This window comes from Myotis brandtii, unplaced genomic scaffold (genome assembly GCF_000412655.1).
Source record: "Myotis brandtii unplaced genomic scaffold, ASM41265v1 scaffold709, whole genome shotgun sequence".
Classification (NCBI taxonomy): Eukaryota; Metazoa; Chordata; class Mammalia; order Chiroptera; family Vespertilionidae; genus Myotis; species Myotis brandtii.
The window spans coordinates 346020-362765 of record NW_005370782.1 but is presented as its reverse complement, the minus strand read 5'-3'; the positions used below and the strand labels follow the sequence as shown (position 1 = coordinate 362765).

The window sequence follows — 16746 nt, the reverse complement described above, 5'->3', positions numbered from 1 at the left end:
CAGAGGAACTATTTTGGGCTGGCACAAGCAAGCACCTTGCCTAACACCACAGTTCTAGGAAGTGGTAATATCTACATCTGAATGCAGGATGTGAAACTCCAAAGACTTCACCTTCCATCACTAATTATACAGGTAACCTGCGAAATGGAAAAATAATGCATACATATGTCAGAGAGAACAAACTTTGAATTTAAACTGCCTGATCATCCACTTAAGTATACTACTGAATAGAGTAAATAAAATGTAGTAAATCTTCTACTGAAAAGACCCTCTTTTGTACAGAACTTGAGAAACCATTCTTGATGAATCTTTATTAGAAATTTCATTTCCAAGGCAGATTCTCCATCTGCCAGCTGTATTCAAATATGGAATTTAGAATAATCACACATTTTTCTAGCCATCCAATGGAGCTATCAGTTGGTTGGTCTGAGCCTAGGAGCTGAGAAGTACAGAAACGCCTTGCCCTAAAAATACAAAGTTTGTGAAGTAAATAAATGTTGTTCCCAACAACCTGGTCTACTCTTTGGTCACTTTTTCTGTCTTACTTAATGATTTTTGGTAAGTTTAGGAATTGTTTAGACTAAATAATATTTTTCCATTTTTATCCCTGAATTATATTATTTTAGGCAGAAACCAGGAAAGACTGCTAGTTTTCTCAACAATTGAGTAGTACTTATTAATCAGAATTTGTTGACAGTTTTCCAAGATTGTAATTGAGGTTGCATAACCCTGTCTTCATTGATAAATGCAAATTGAGCCATAATGTTCGGATAAGAAACATGTAATCACAATTTGAAGGGGAGCTATTTATCCTACAAATTCCAAAATATTAAACAATATGCTGGCATTAGGGAAAGAGCTCAGTTTTCTCTGTTTTATTCACACCAAGCATGGCACCTGTATCTGGCTTCTCTCCCTCATAAGGTTATGAGCCTCTCCTTTGAAAGACAATTCTTTCTAATCCCCATATCTTCATGGTGTTCTACACAGAATAGGTTACTAGTAAAGAAGTGAAAGTTATATTCAAGAAAAATCAAACCAATTAAAAATTTAGATTATAATTCAAAAGTTTTTAAAAAAAATAATTATATTGTGGAGATATCAGCACTTTACTCATTCCCCCAACAAATATGAACCAATTAAAAATTTAGATTATAATTCAAAAGTTTTTTAAAAAAATAATTATATTGTGGAGATATCAGCACTTTCCCCCAACAAATATTTATTGATCACCAGCTAAGTGTTGTTACCTGCACTAGGTTTGGGAGAATACAATGGTGAGCAAAACATCAATAGTCTCAAAAACAAATAAACAAACAAAAAAACAGCAATATGCTCTTCCATCTGTAAGAGCAGAATGAACAGGGAGAGTTTTTTAAACAAAATATTTCAATAAATGAGAGTATTTTCTTGCTAACCATTTCCACCACAAAGTGACTCTTTGGTGCCTATTCCATGCATTTCAGACCTACCAACAGCCCTAATCCTCACCACATGGTCTCTGTTCTAACCCAAGCCATCTCTTTACCTCTCTGCGTGAATAAAATATACTTTTATTGCCTCCTCACCAGACTACCTCTGTTGCAATCTGAATCTTATAATTCATTCCTTCCATTTGTAGTTCATATTTAGTCCACATTCACTATTTCGGCAAATGCCCCTCCTTTAATTCACTCTTTGTATAATAATTTGTGTCCATGTTTTTCTCCCCCAATAAGTAAAAAAGCTTTTGATGGCAGGTCCTCTTTTTATTCATTTTCACTTTTCTTTTGTTGAGCTTAGCAAAGTACCCAAAGTCATTTTAAACATCAGAAAAAACAGTTTGTTGTTCTCCACTCACAAAAACTGGTTATTTCCATTTACCCACAAGCATTTCCTCTGCCTGAAATAGTCTCTCTGGCCAATCATCATAATCTATGTCATTCTTTTCCTTTAAAATATGAAGAAAAACTCTTTTAAGCACTACCTTTTGTTACTAATAATGTCAAACACAGGAAACTGTTTTGTGTATCCCATCAGAATCACTGTAATTCTCCAGAGGTTTTGCTTTTTGTTTTTGTTGTTATGTTTCACTCTGCAAGTAATAAACTACCAGTTTTGCAGTACAGAGAACAATGGCACAGCCTTGCCCTCAAGAAGCTCACAATCTAGTGGAGAGAAGACAGGTACAGGCACTGGAAACTCAGAGCGGACTAGATGGTGAAAGAGAGAGGCATCAGAAAAGCCCAGCCTTTGGGCCTCTGCACAGGTCATCACACATTAAAGCACACAGGCACATCTTGTCTGAAATTGAACTTGCTTTACTTCTCCAGCAAAGCTGCTCACAGCCCTGTAATTAACCCAGAAGGAATCCCCTGGACTCCAAGTGTTTTCTAGCTGGTCTAATTAGGACAAAGGCAGCAGCTCAAGAGGCAGGATATACAGCTCTCCATCAGAAAGGAGGAACAAGAGAGGTCCCTCAGGTAGCCTAAGGCGTACAGCGAAGTAGAAAATGTAAACACGGTCACCTTGGTGTGCTGGGATTTCTGAAATGTAAATTTTGTGGACATGTTTCAAGTCCAAGCTTGGCTTTCTTCCATTGTCTATGACACTCCTGCCCCACCTTCTTCTATAGCCACCTGCTGAGTCCTCCAGACCCTCAGACTAATGTCAGTAGTAATCTAAGCAAAATGTAATTAAGATAAAAGTGCTAGTACTCAGAAATATAAAAAATGTACTTTCTTTCTAGCATAGACTTGATGTTCTAGTTTCTGCTGTCTTTGAATTTCTTTTCTGGAAAAAGAGATGGATTCTGCAAAACAGTAATTGCTGTTCTATTTCTCTTTATGACCAATTGTTTTCCTCTTGCAAAATTAAGTCTTGGGATCCAGCACTGTGATCTTGGGTCAGAATATTTCAGTGCTAATAATCAATCCATATAGAAGTTAACTTACTTTCAAAAGGTCATTTATACTACCTCCCATACCAAATCAATAGAATTCTAATTACCCAGGCAGCCATCCCTCATCACTAACATGGTTATTTTACTAAATAAAAAACACCCATTTCTCTACAATATCTACTTATGAATTTCAAATAATTCGAAAGTAGTGAATAATGACCAATTATACTAAACATAATTTAGTAGTTTAAAATGTAGAAAGCACTAAATGGAAACCTTGAGAATCTGCCATGCCATCATAATGAATATAATAATATTGTACAGATAGAAAATGGCATCTTAACTTAATCTGTAAGTAGTATCATCACCCATAAATATCTATTGTGAAAGTTATTGCCACAAATTAGTTGATTGTTTAAAAATTTTTGAATTCCTGATAAATAGGAGTTCACAGTATCTCTCCATTAGATATTGCTTGGTTTTACCACTCATTAATATTCACAGACATATGGTAACAAATGTTTTGCATTAAAATATGAACAGGCTTTACTTTATGGTATATTTTTATCTGGTATTAAGCAGTGCAATAAATCATCTGTCCTATAGGAGTTTTAGATAACTGGACTAAGAGATTGGGTTCACAATGAAACATAAATTAACTGAAAAATAATTGAAAAACAGACATTCAGAAACTGTTAAGTACTTTGACAATTACTTTTTTGGTGCTTCTATAATTTTCACAGTTGTAATTAAATTTGAGACTTGAAACTTGTGTCACATCTGATAGACTTTTTTAATTTTCTGCATTCTAAGAAACATCTTCTCCATTCTCATGGAAGGAAGCTTTATATTCCATACACAACAATCAGCAAGTAATATCTTGTGGGTAGGGCCTAAAGGACAGACAGCTGGAGCCAACTCTGAGAGAAATTAATGAAGTCTTATAGTTTCAAGTGTGTTAAGAGGAAGGTAATATAAAATCCAGACACTCACAAGAAAAACTTAAAGGCCAACCTCAAGTTTTCGCTCAATAGATTCTAGAGTTGATATATATTGTCCCAACTAATGGACATTCCCTCCTCTTAACATCATTATTCAGGAATTTAGAGACTTCAAGCTTAACCAAGAAACTTAGGGAAGATTTTTCTTAGACTCCTCATTCAACCTTTTTAGGGAAATTTTCCTCCAATTGGAAAAATTGCAGATGAAAGCATCTATATAATCAGCCACACTGCCTCTTGTCTGAGAACTAGAGGCCCGGTACATGAAATTTTGTGCACTGTTTCGCTCAATAGATTCTAGAGTTGATATATATTGTCCATGGGGAGGGAGGGTGTCCCTCAGCCAGGCCTGCGCCCTCTCGCAGTCCGGGACCCTTTGAGGGATGTCTGTACCCTGCAGACAGTGGGCCTAAGTCGGCAGGCGGACATCCCTCTTGCAGTACGGGAACCGTTGCTCCTTATCACCAGCTTACACTGGAGGCGGGAGAGGCTCCTGCCACCACCGCTGTGCTCACCAGCCATGAGCCCGGCTTCTGGCTGAGCGGCACTCCCCCTGTGGGAGCATACTTACTACCGGGGGCAGCTCCTGCATTGAGCATCCGCCCCCTAGTGGTCAGTGCATGTCATAGCAACCGGTCATTCCACCATTAGGTCAATTTGCATATTAGGGTTTTATTATATAGAACTAGAGGCCTGGTGCACAAAATTCATGCACTCGTGGTGGTGGGGGTGGTTCCTCAGCCTGGCCTGGACCCTCTCACAGTCAGACATCCTTAGCGCTGCTGCAGAGGCAGGAGAGGCTCCCACCATTGCCGCTGAGCTTGCCAGCCGTGAGCCCAGCTTCTGGCTGAGCAACGCTCCCCCTGTGGAAGCATCTGCCCCCTGGTGGTCAGTGCTTGTCATAGCAACTGGTCATTTGGCTGTTCGGTCTATTTGCATATTAGCCTTTTATTATATAGTATGATAGGTAAATTACTTTCGCTCCTCGGTCCATAGCATCTTCCTCTGTAAAATGACTGTTTCCTCATCTATTAAAAAAAAAAAAAGACCCCTTAATTTAGTTCTTGCATTCTATAATTCTATTAACTGTTCCTCAGTCGTTCCTCCAGTTTTCCCACTTCTTTGCCTTTATTCGTACTGTTTTCTTTGCCTGAAGAACCTTCCCTGTCCTATATCACTGCTTTCGTTTAATTAACATGTATTGAGTATCCACTGTTTCAATAGATATCTCTTGAGTCCAGCCTGTTTCAAGTACTCCCCTCCTCAACTGGAATGGGTCCCTCCAGCCATGTCTATAGGACATGATCCTGCATTCTCGGCCATAGATTATTAAATCCACTGATGTTAACTGGCTTAATCAGATTCTCTCTGCCAGGAACTTGGAATTTGAAACTGAAATTGGGGCGCCGCACCCTGTCACAGAGCAGGGCTGATCAGGGGGTTGGGGTGCCTTCCCCTGTCACGAACAGAGCAGGGCAGATAGGGAGGTTGTGGCCCTGCCCCCTGTCACACACAGAGCTGCAGGGCGATCAGGGGGTTTGGGCGCTGCCCCCTGTCACGCTGATCTGGTGCCAAGAGGCCTCTCGGCTCCGCTGATCCCGGTGCTGGGAGGCATATTACCCTTTTACTATATAGGATAGAGGCCTGGGGGCCGGCTGGTTTGCCCTGAAGGGTGTCCTGGATCAGGGTGGGGGTCCCCACTGGGGTGCCTGGCCAGCCTGGATGAGGGGATGATGGCTGTTTGCAGCTGGTCACACACCCTTCAGGGTGGGGGTCCCCACTGGGGTGCCTGGCCAGTCTGGGTGAGGGGCTGAGGGCTGCTTTCAGGCTGGCGGTTGTTGACTGAAGCTCCCAACCGCTCCTTTTTTTTCTCTTTTTTTATTTTATTCTGGGCCAGCTTTAGCTCTGGCTCTAGCTCTGAGGCTTCGTATCTGGTTTGTTTGCCGTTCTATAATCGAAACAATGTATAACTTCAGCTCTGAGATCCCGGCAGGCTGAAAGCTGGTTTCTGGGGTTTTGTTTAGCTTCTTATTTGCAACATAGTACATAGTTGCTTAGAGTTGCAACTCAGAGGCCGGCAAGTCAGGCGGGGAACGTTGGAGTCTGCAGTCACTGGAGCAAGCAAGCCTCATGTTCGCTTCCAGCTGCCTGGCTGCCGGCCGCCATCTTGGCTGACAGTTAATTTGCATAAGGATATGCTGATTAGCCAATGGGAAGGGTAGCGGTCGTACGCTAATTACCATGTTTCTCTTTTATTAGTGTAGATAAGCAGATACACTAAGAATTCCTTCTAGGAAACTACAAAAGACCATGAGGGATGCTCTGGATTTCTTTCCACAACTGTGGCTATTGCTGACTTTATTGGGTGCTAGATGCAATAAAACAGGAGTTAGGATAATAAAAACCAATAATGTGGACGCAAGTTAGATATGCTTCAGGACTAAATAGAAGAGAGGTAAAACACATTCTAGACTATCAACTAAAGTTAAAAGGGGAAGATTTAGATCAAAGAAAGTGAGGGAGGCTATGGACACAGAGCTAGTGAAGGAAGTATTTTTTCTAGAAACACCAAATTGAAAAGGTAGTACATAGTCTCAAAACCCCAGATCAAGAATAGGAAGAAAAACCATTGCAAATTGACATAGATCTATATGTGATATGGTTCTGTCCTAAAGGCAGGCAGGCTGCTCCCCTCTATAGTTTGTCTTCCACCCCTCTTGAAATTACACTTCCTTTGCCTTTCAGTAGATGTTTGACTTTTCCTCTCTTATTTTTTTTTATTATTTCCTATTCTGTACACCAGTCTCTCTCCTTCCTTTACTAGTCTTTTCCTCTAATAACTGATATTATAGAATTCAAATTATATATAGAAGTAAACAAATTTATTGAGCACCCACCTTCTATACACAAGATAGTGAAGAATACTAACATAACTATAATTAGTATAGGCAGAATTCTTTGGGCACTTAATCTATGTTATTTAATTTAATGCTCATGAAAACTGTGAAGCAATGCTATTTTATAGTTGAGAAGATAAAGAAATTTTAAGTAACTTGACAAAGTTTATGCAGATACTGTACTTAATGGGTTTATAATCTTGCTAGAAATTTTTTTAAGTTACTTACAACAGTAAAGGTTTAAACTATAGGTCAAGACAAAAGGAGAAATCTCCCAAGAAAGTATATATCAGTAAATGAATAATTTGTGCAAATAATTTGGTATTATAGAATTGCATAAAATTCCAGGATTTGGAAATTGTGAAGAATCTTTTGATTGGAGCAGATAGTGGATAAAGAACTAGAGTAAGAGAAAGCTAGAAAGGTAGTCTGGGATCTCGCTATAAAAAAATGGGTTTTTTGCCACACAAAGTAGATTTGGATTTATTTCATATACAAGGTGGTATACTTGAAAGTTTTTGAGCAGGGAGTGACATGTGCCATGATTAAAGCATTTTAGGACAATGGATCTGGCAGTAGTGTGCAGAACAGATGCTCAGAGGAGAAGCTCAGAACAGATAACCATTGGAAGATTAGAGCAGTGTTCCAGTCATAAAGTGATAAGAACTTGAACCAAGGTGGTGCCAGTAGGAGCAGGAAAGAAGCATGGCTGGAAAAGATGTATAAAAGAGGAAACAAGATCTGGTGAATAATTGGATAGGGGTCGTGAGGAAGAATAAGACAGTAAGGATGACTACAGAGATTAAGGGACGGAGGAAATCAGAAAAAGGAGCTGTTTGGGGGAAACTAGAGAAGTAGTATCTCTTGACCCTGGTGAGGCATGTAACGTAAATCCCCTCAGTGAGAGTAGACAGAGAGTATCAAGAGAATGCTCCCATTCAAGGCTAAATGGAGAAAGACAGCAATTGATGTATGTAGTTATTGTAATTTGTTGTGTTTACTTATCAAGATCTATGTATTATCATTTGCTATTTTTTTTAAAAAAACAAAGCTGTTCTTGCCCAGCCAGTGTGGCTCAGTAGTTGAGCATCAACCCATGAACCAGGAGGTAATGGTTTGATTCCAGGTCAAGACACATGCCCCGGTTGTGGGTTTAATCCCAGGAGGGGGCATTCAGGAGGCAGCTGATGGAGGCTTTACTCTCACATCCATGTTTCTCCCTCTCTCTCTAAAAATCAATTAAAATATTTCTTAAAACTATTCTATGGAATGACCAGTAAAGTGAGTGGCTAACTACCTAAACACCCATTTGTTTCTTGTAACTAAATGGCAGCATTTCAACATCTATCAAAGTGCAGCAAATATTTTATGACCCCCATATACAGGGCCTTATACAAAAGATGCAGCTAAAGTGAAATATTATTCAGTCAATACTTATCATTGCCTAGTTGTACAAAGGAAAACAAGTTGACAAATTTATGAAAATTTGCAAAAAGATTAATATTGCTTCTCCAGCATCTCGGGCAGCTCAATGATATTTACAAACCACTAGCCTCGGGAGAAGCAAACCAGCGTCAAGTAATTCTGTAGTGACATTTCAAACGGAATCAACCCTATAGAGTCTGCAGCATGTAGATTTTATAGAATTTATGAGTCTAAAAACCAGAAGGGCTTTTCATGATCATCAAACAAATAGTATTCTTTTACAGATGAGAAAACCAATGCTTAGAAAGTGACAACCCACGTTCATGCAGCCAGTTGGAGACAGAGCCAGTATTTGACTAATTCCAGTGATCTTCTACTAGACAGCAAAAGCACTAGACTCCTGCTGGAGTGTGTGCATGAATTCTCTATTTTATTTCATTGGCAATTTTGACTAAATAGTTCTCATTGATAGACAAGGGAATTGCTAAGGTTTTTCTCAGCTCTGTGCCCCTTAACAATGACATGATTCAAATCACATCCATTCTTTCTCCAGATTGTCTATGATCAGATCAACCGTGTCCCTCTCTCAGAAACATGCCTCAGTGATCATGCCTATGGTAAGCCATCGGTTCTTCCAACCTGTGAGATAGAAACAGTCATCCTGTCTGACAGTTATTTTTTTTTCTTTTTCTTTCTTTTCCCTTAGGTTCAATATGCCTGAAAAAGTAACTTCTAGAATAAGTCATTTCAACTTATAAAATACATGGAGCAAAATCTTTTCACTCAAAACACTTTTTGTCTATAAAAAACACACAAACACATTGCACCCAGATTCTCAAGATCCAGAATGCTGAGAAACAAAGCATGTTTCACCTGGAACATAGGAGTTGGGCCACTGGAGACTGGCTGTTGGGAATGGAGATAGGCTAAAGGTGAGGTTGTAAAGGTCTAAGAAAGACAAGAAAACATTGGATTACGTCTCTGATTACTTTTTTTTCATACTTGAAAAGCTCTGCGTACAATTTATAATGTTGAGTTTCTATCTTGCTAACCAGCATTTATTTTCACATACTATTATTTAATATCCTATGTAAGAAAAAGAAAATATTTTCCTGTATCAAGGTTACAATAATTTCTATAGGCTGAGTCCAAACTGTACAATATAACTGGGATATGCAAGAGATAGGAAAGATTTATGTCCCTTGGATCACAGCCATTTTCACAAGAGAAAGAATATGATTTTGTGTCTTCATTTCTACTTCTCCTCTGGAGGACTTTTGATCTAGAGGTCACAATAACATCTGTCCTCCTAACATTGCCTTAAAAGACAACAAGAGGAGCATCCATTATCTCCATAGAGACTACAGAACTGAGTGCTTAAAACCTGCAGACTCAGGGCTATTAATAACCCCACACCTTTTTGTTAATCTGGAAGGGGATAGGAACCTAACCATTCAAGCAGAGACAACTTAAGATCCAGATATTACTTGTAACAACAAGCACCAACAAATTTAATCCCTTAAATTTGCCATTGGTGCTTGACTGATATTAATTTAAATGTATGTTTTCAAATAAGTTAGCATTAAGTATAAACCATAATATAGTCAGAAAGTGGCTTCTTTCTTTCCAAGTGCATTTTGGAAACAAATTTGGCATGTATTTAAAATGTCCAAAATTTCTAGCTGCAAAGCAGAAAATTTTTCCTCAGGTGAGAAGGTGATTCCCATTTAAAATGATGGGATAAAAACAATGAATAAGAAGCAGATAGTATTGAAATTGGAAGATAATGTACAGGTGGCATAATGCTCCAGAGAACTCAAAGAAGGGTATGTGCACTGCATTAGCTGAGATGGTCAATAGAATGAAAATGCCTGGAGCATTGGGAAAAATATATTATGCCAAAAGTGTACTGATATTCAAAATCACAGATTTACCCTAAATCAACAAAGACATGCAGAACATTCCCTTCTAAGCTGGCCCTTAAATCCCCCTCCCCCCCCCACACACACAAATTTGTCTGCAAGAGGAATCACCACAATTGTCATCTGTTTTTAATGATTAATGGGTTCTGAAGCAAGTAGTTCTATGTATCACAAATAGGGTGGGGCAAAAGTAGGTTTACAGCTGTTCATATGGGAAATAATACAATAATTAATAAATAATAATGCAAGAATAAAATGTTTTGCACACTCTATAAATGTAACACTATTTTTGCCCCACCCGGTATTTCCTTGCTTCATGTTTAAAGACTAGCAACCATAGAAAGGTGTTAGATGGCCTAGAAAAAAAAAAAGTTTACTTTGTTAATAATAAGCACATGGAAAGTGAATTATTTTGGCTATCTAACATGTTTACTTCATAGTTCACCCAGGCATAGATTTGTCTAAACACATGGTGATGATGATTTCTGGAAGAAAATTTCAAATTTTGATGATGGAAGTCTAACAACAAATAATCAAATGCTAGAAAAGAAACCCACCCATACCTGCTTATCGACCTTCAAGTCCAAGTCCACATTTCTATTGAAATTACTCTCAACAGAATTCCACTGTGGTTTGAAAAGGCAACTTTGTGTCTGAGTGTTTCAGATATTCTCTAAAAGAATCTTAGCCCAGTTTATTTATTAGTTTGAAAGCAATCATTTAATGGATTCCGTAAAAGTACTGTTGTATCATTGCTATAGTGTCTCATCTACAGATATTAAAGCCCTCCTCATACGTCAACAGAGAAGACAAATATACAATGTTTCCCACACCCTACTAATGAATGTAAACTCGACTCTGTTCATCTTTCAAACACTTTTCTGGCCCAAAAACTGCTAGCAGTTACTTATAACAATTGTGATATTGTTGTTGTTATAGCAATGTATAGTAAACCACTGATTTCCTGATGGCCCAATTCAGTGCTCCAGATAGCTACCACTTGGCAAAAATAAGGTTTTCCTTTTAAAAGAGCAAGGTGGTGATTTACTTTACAGTGTGCACAAATTATAATTACATCTTATTTGCCTCTATTGCATCTTGGGCTTTTAAATCATAAGCAAGTGGGTCCAACAATATTTAAAACTCAGGGTCCTAGAGTTTTGGCATCAACTATTTGTATTAGTGAAACACTTAAGATATCTATAAAATATTTTGACACATATAAAAATGTAGCAAACTTTCCCTCCTCTTATTTCTCCCCTCCTGTAAAGCTCATTTAATTTCAATACATATGTGTTTAATTTATTACCAATTTTACCCACTTTATGAAAATAATGTATTGAAGTGTAAAAAATAGCATTATTTTAAAAGTACTACATTTATTATTAATTCAAAAATGAGACAAACTTATCTCCTTGGCTTTTTAAAGAAATGCAGAGTATTTCTAAAAATTCATTTCTATGTGTTATCCACCCACCTCTTTCCTTTTTCTCTTTAAAAGCCTCAGAAGGAAAATTGACTTTAAGCTTTGTCATCTCAGCCTAGGTCCTAAAGGCAGCCAACATCACTATTGTTGCCATATCTTTCTCTTTATTATACAAGTATATCGATGATGTAATTGCAGAAGTTAGGGTTCATTCAAGCTGTTGGAGCAAAGGGATTTTTTTTTTTTAGACTGCCTCCTTCGGCACCACAGAACAACTGTAAAACCGAGCCAAGTTCCCAATTTAAGCAATTCATCTCTTGAAAGCAAATCTGCAGGATCTTCATCTTAAAGGACTGATCAAGGGGTCAAAATGCAGAACCTCTGGAAAAGCTCAATTTGCTCCAGACTCAATGCTGAGCTGGAAAAACACTTGGGTGATACACAGCTAGTCTATGGCATCTTGGCTTTTAACCCCTTCTGAAAAGCCCTGAACTTTTCTTTGTCTGTTTGGCTCTAATTTCCCCCCCAAATCCCAAGAGATTGGGAAATATCCCAGCCTTTTATCTCATTCCTGTTTTCCCTGAAACAGACATTCCCCTGAAAGTTGAGCGGAAACTAAGCAATCATGTATTACTCTGCATTCAAAATAAAGCAATGACTGAGAAGTCCGTGATCCTTAATAGAACCATCCTTATTATAAACACAGGGCAACTAAGCATTTACAAATGCCTCAGCTACATTCGTAGAACCCCGGGGTCTATGGTGTGATTCAAAGTGCTACCAAAAAGAAGAAGAAGAAATCAGCAAGAAAAGGCAAACACACACACACACAAATCACATGCAGATAAGGCAGCGCATATCGGGGAAAGAGAACATACCTGAGGGATTCGCCTTTAAAAAAAGTGTACACACCAGCTAGGCGGTTCCTCCCCTCCTTTTGGAGTATATGTGTTTTCCTTTCAGGAATACCACTTGCGATTCGTGTTTCTAGTCTCCTTGCCTTTATTCGGCCCCAAGGAGTTAGAGCAGGAGCAGAGGCTGCGACCCAGCGATCGGACTCAAGTGCAATCAGGCATGCCTTTGGTCTGCAACGGTGTCTGTTCTTTTCAGCGCTATCGTGCTCCCCCGGGCAGCCTCCAAAGCAATTTTACAACTTAGCTGCTGGCACGAAACTGCCTTTCCCTCTCCTCATTGCCAAATTCCTCCGGCAGCTCATTGCTCATCCCTATCTCTAAGAAAGCAAAAATCAGCTGCTTTGTTGACGAGCGCCAAGGCTCAGCAACAATTGAGGGTGCGGAGCAGCGCGGCTGAGTGCGTGCGGGGAAGTTCCCAGAGCGCGGGCCGCGGCCAATGCTTTGGGGAATGCAGCACCGACGCTGCGATCGCCCGCCTCCTCTGCCCAGAGCTCCCGGGCTCCCTCTGCTGCCGCCGCCGCGGCTGCTGCACAGAGCAGCTCTCCAGGCGGAGACACAGCCCTGGCTCAGGAAGATGCGCTGCGGCCGCTGCCAGGTGTGGCCGTCACCACCGCACTGACAACTAACTGTTCAGGGCGTAACCTCATCACTGGGGAAAACGCCCCGGAGGCTGGAGCTTTCTCGGCCTAATTTTCCCTTTATCGCTGAGTGATGACCCCGAGGAGACAATCTTACGGCCCATTCTGCTGGCCGCGTTTGCAGCCTCTTTGATAACATGGGTAATTTAATAATGACTTGTCTAGGTGTAGCTGGTTGTGCTTCAGATCATGAAAAGCACACTGCACACGGTATAATTCCCAATTAGCCACGGAGAGGCAGCTAACAGGACCCGTGTTTCCACAGAGGAGATGCTGATATTTCATCCTAGGTGGCTTTCTTCTTTTTAATGTGCGGAAAGCCATTTGAAGGTGATTCCTCAAATATCCGAATTAAAGACACACACACACACACACACACACACAATCAAAGTGGGAAGAAATAGTGGAAAACTTATAGTGATGCAAAGCTTTTGCTTCTCACTTGGAAATAATGTCTACTACCCATTTGATGTTAGCGCGTTAAAGAGCTGGCTAGGAATTGAATGGGCTTGCTTTCTTTTTTAGTTTTGCTGAGTAGAGGAGGTGAGGGGACTAGCAGCTTCCACTTTCCATCAATAAAGCTTTTTTTTTTTTTTTATCCTCTTACCCTCCTGTTGAAACAAGCAAAACAAGTACTGGATCTTAAAATAGAGCCTTTGCGAAGCTCAAGTCCTGAGATGATGTGTAGGTTGTTAGATGCATCTGGTCTGCTGGCTTACTTCAATTCACTTGTCTTTGCTTTTAATAGGATCTGTTTAGGACTGAGGAGCAGTCAACTATCAGCTGAGACCAAACAGGACAAGAAGCATACACATAGATTTGTATGGCATTTTCCTGTACATTAAAGGATGAACAAGAATTTAGAATTGACTCTACTTTACCCAAATACTTAATATATAACAGCTGCCAGCAAAATGAACCATTGAGCCTGATAGAACATCTTTGGCAAAACACATTCCACCGACTATCTATGTGGCAGGTGCTGGTACTGAGGCTTCTTGTTCTCGGCTCTCAGCCCCACCTTTAGCTCCTAACAGCACAGCTTCCTCAACCTGCTGCTTAAGTGACTGTTAATGGACTTGAGCAGCTGCTCAAGGTCTAATGAGCTTCATCAGCAGGCAAACACGCAGCAGAGTGATCACCACATTCAGCAGCCACCAGAGTGGCAGGTAGGACAAAGCGCTGCCGCCCCTGGCTGTAAGCACGGAACAGTAGCAAAGGAAAACTGGTTAGACCTCAGAGTAGATGATGATCTGGCAAAACCTGGCTAGCCGACACACTGTTTTGAATTCTCTTCAACACACAGAGGAAAAAACACCCATTCAGAGGTTTTTTGTTTTTGTTTTTGTGGGGTTTTTTTGGTGAGCAATACCCAGAAAAAAAGATATGCTCAGCTAAGAATCCCCAGCACCCCGAATAGTGTAATGTATACAAGTTCTCACAAAACTGAGATATAATGTCATTGGTTTAAATAAGCGGTTCTCAACCTGTGGGTCGAGACCCCTTTGGTGGTCGAACGACCCTTTCACAGGGGTCACCTAAGACCATCCTGCATATCAGATATTTACATTACGATTCATAACAGTAGCAACATTACAGTTATGAAGTAGCAACAGAAATAATTTTATGGTTGGGTCACAACATGAGGAACTGTATTTAAAGGGCCAGAAGGTTGAGAACCACTGGTTTAAATGTTTAAACCAGGGGTGGGCAAACTTTTTGACTTGAGGGCCACAATGGGTTCTTAAACTGGACCGGAGGACCGGAACAAAAGCATGGATGGAGTGTTTGTGTGAACTAATATAAATTCAAAGTAAACATCATTACATAAAAGGGTACGGTCTTTTTTTTTTTTTTTTAGTTTTATTCATTTCAAACGGGCCGGATCCGGCCCGAGGGCCGTAGTTTGCCCACGGCTGGTTTAAACCTATAGAAGGAAATACAAGTAAGATAATCCTAACCTTGAGCAGTCTCCAGGATGTGTATATGATGTAATGAAAAGAGGTATGAAAATATTGCTCTAAATCAAATACTCTCACAGGAAAAGTAACAACAGGGATGGTGGTCACCAGTCTTTGCTTTTTAAGAAGAAATGTTTCATGAATGCTCCAAAGCAGTGTGTACTGGTAGATTCACTGCCCAGTTCTAATTATCAATATTCTGGTTGTATATTTCAAAATGGAAATATTTTACACCTCTGAAAGGGGCAGGACTCATGTATCTGAGGGACACCAGCTGCTAATAAGTTATGTCACTGCTGGAGAGAGTGACAGAGCTTTATGACTTGATTGATGTGCAGGGACACCAAATTCCCTAACAGAACTTTCTTGTCTCTAGATGGGTAGTTTTCACCTGCTGAGCACCTGATATGATATGATATAGCATTCAGAGTACTACACATTCTTATCAATAAATCACATTCTATTTCTGCAAAGAGCTTTTCAAATAATTGGATTAATAACAGTAACAACATTGGATAGGAAATTAATACACAGATATGCTCACAGCACACAGGTGCATGCCCCAAACTTATAGAATGATTGATTCAGAAATATGATCATTTCTCCTCTACATCTTTCAGCAGCGATTTTAGGAGAAATAAAAGCTCTAGGGTACCATTCACCTCCCATACCCCAAGACATACATTGGGGCCGATCATTTGTTTCATTTATGGTTCAGGTGGGAGAAAACCAAAGTGTCTGGGTCATTGGTCATTTTTTATTGGTAGGAAAGCTTGACTAAAGCAAACGGATCAAGTAAAGGGGTCATTCTTAAATAATTCTATTACTGCCTGTGCACTTGGCTTTAAGCAATAGAGGAATTCTTGAAAAAGCATAAATCAACCTCGTGTACACTGAATTGTATTTTCCGCATTCTAGAAGACCTCATTCTTTATTTCAGGGAATGGGTAACCAATCATTAGACCTCACTATTTTTCAAAAATTGTGACCAGAATTGGCTCTCTGCATTAATTCAAATGAATTGGTGAAATGGATTTATTTTCAAGATAATTGAGGACAACAACACGATTACATCCAAAATAGGAAGTTGGTGTGTCTAGCTCTGTGTAATTGAATAATGTATAAGAGAACAAATAGTTGGGAATAAAGCATCCAATGCAATTTGGAAAGATTCACAAAATGTTGATTTCGTGATAGTAAAGAATGCACTGATTTCTGTTCTTAAATTAAGGCTTTCCATTCAATTAGGGTTACTTAAAACCCGTGTTAACTTTGGAGACTAGATTGTACAAGGCACTGCAGCTTTCTCTTTGCCCACTCTCCCTTGGTTTGCTTACTCTGGGGAAAGTTAGCTGCCATGACCTGAGAACATTCAAGCAGTCTAAGAGGAAGCCCGCAGGGCAACGAACTAAAGTCTCCTGCCAACAGCCAGATAGGAACTGAGACTCTATGCCAGCAGTCATGTGCATGAGCGATTTTGGAAGTGGAACTTCTATCCACATTCAAGCTTTGAGTTGATTGCAGCCCCTATTGACCACTGTATGAACCCCCCTGAGCTGTTCCCAAATTTATAACCCACAGAAACTGTGAGGTAATAAATGTCCATTGTTTAAGTAATAAATCAATCAATCAATAAATAAAAATCCAAAGAAGAGTTCTGGCCTGTGTGGCTTATTTGGTT

At 39.7% G+C, this 16746-nt stretch overlaps 1 protein-coding gene across 1 annotated transcript in view; it reads right to left on the bottom strand.

Annotated features, from left to right (window-relative positions):
• Positions 1-13038, bottom strand: part of UNC13C (unc-13 homolog C (C. elegans)) — a 557952-nt gene extending 544914 nt beyond the window's left edge. Inside the window, exon 1 of the mRNA XM_005882381.2 lies at positions 12431-13038. The gene's annotated coding sequence lies outside the window, so the exon portion shown is untranslated. The remainder of the gene's footprint in view (positions 1-12430) is intronic.
• Between the last annotated feature and the right edge of the window lie 3708 nt (positions 13039-16746).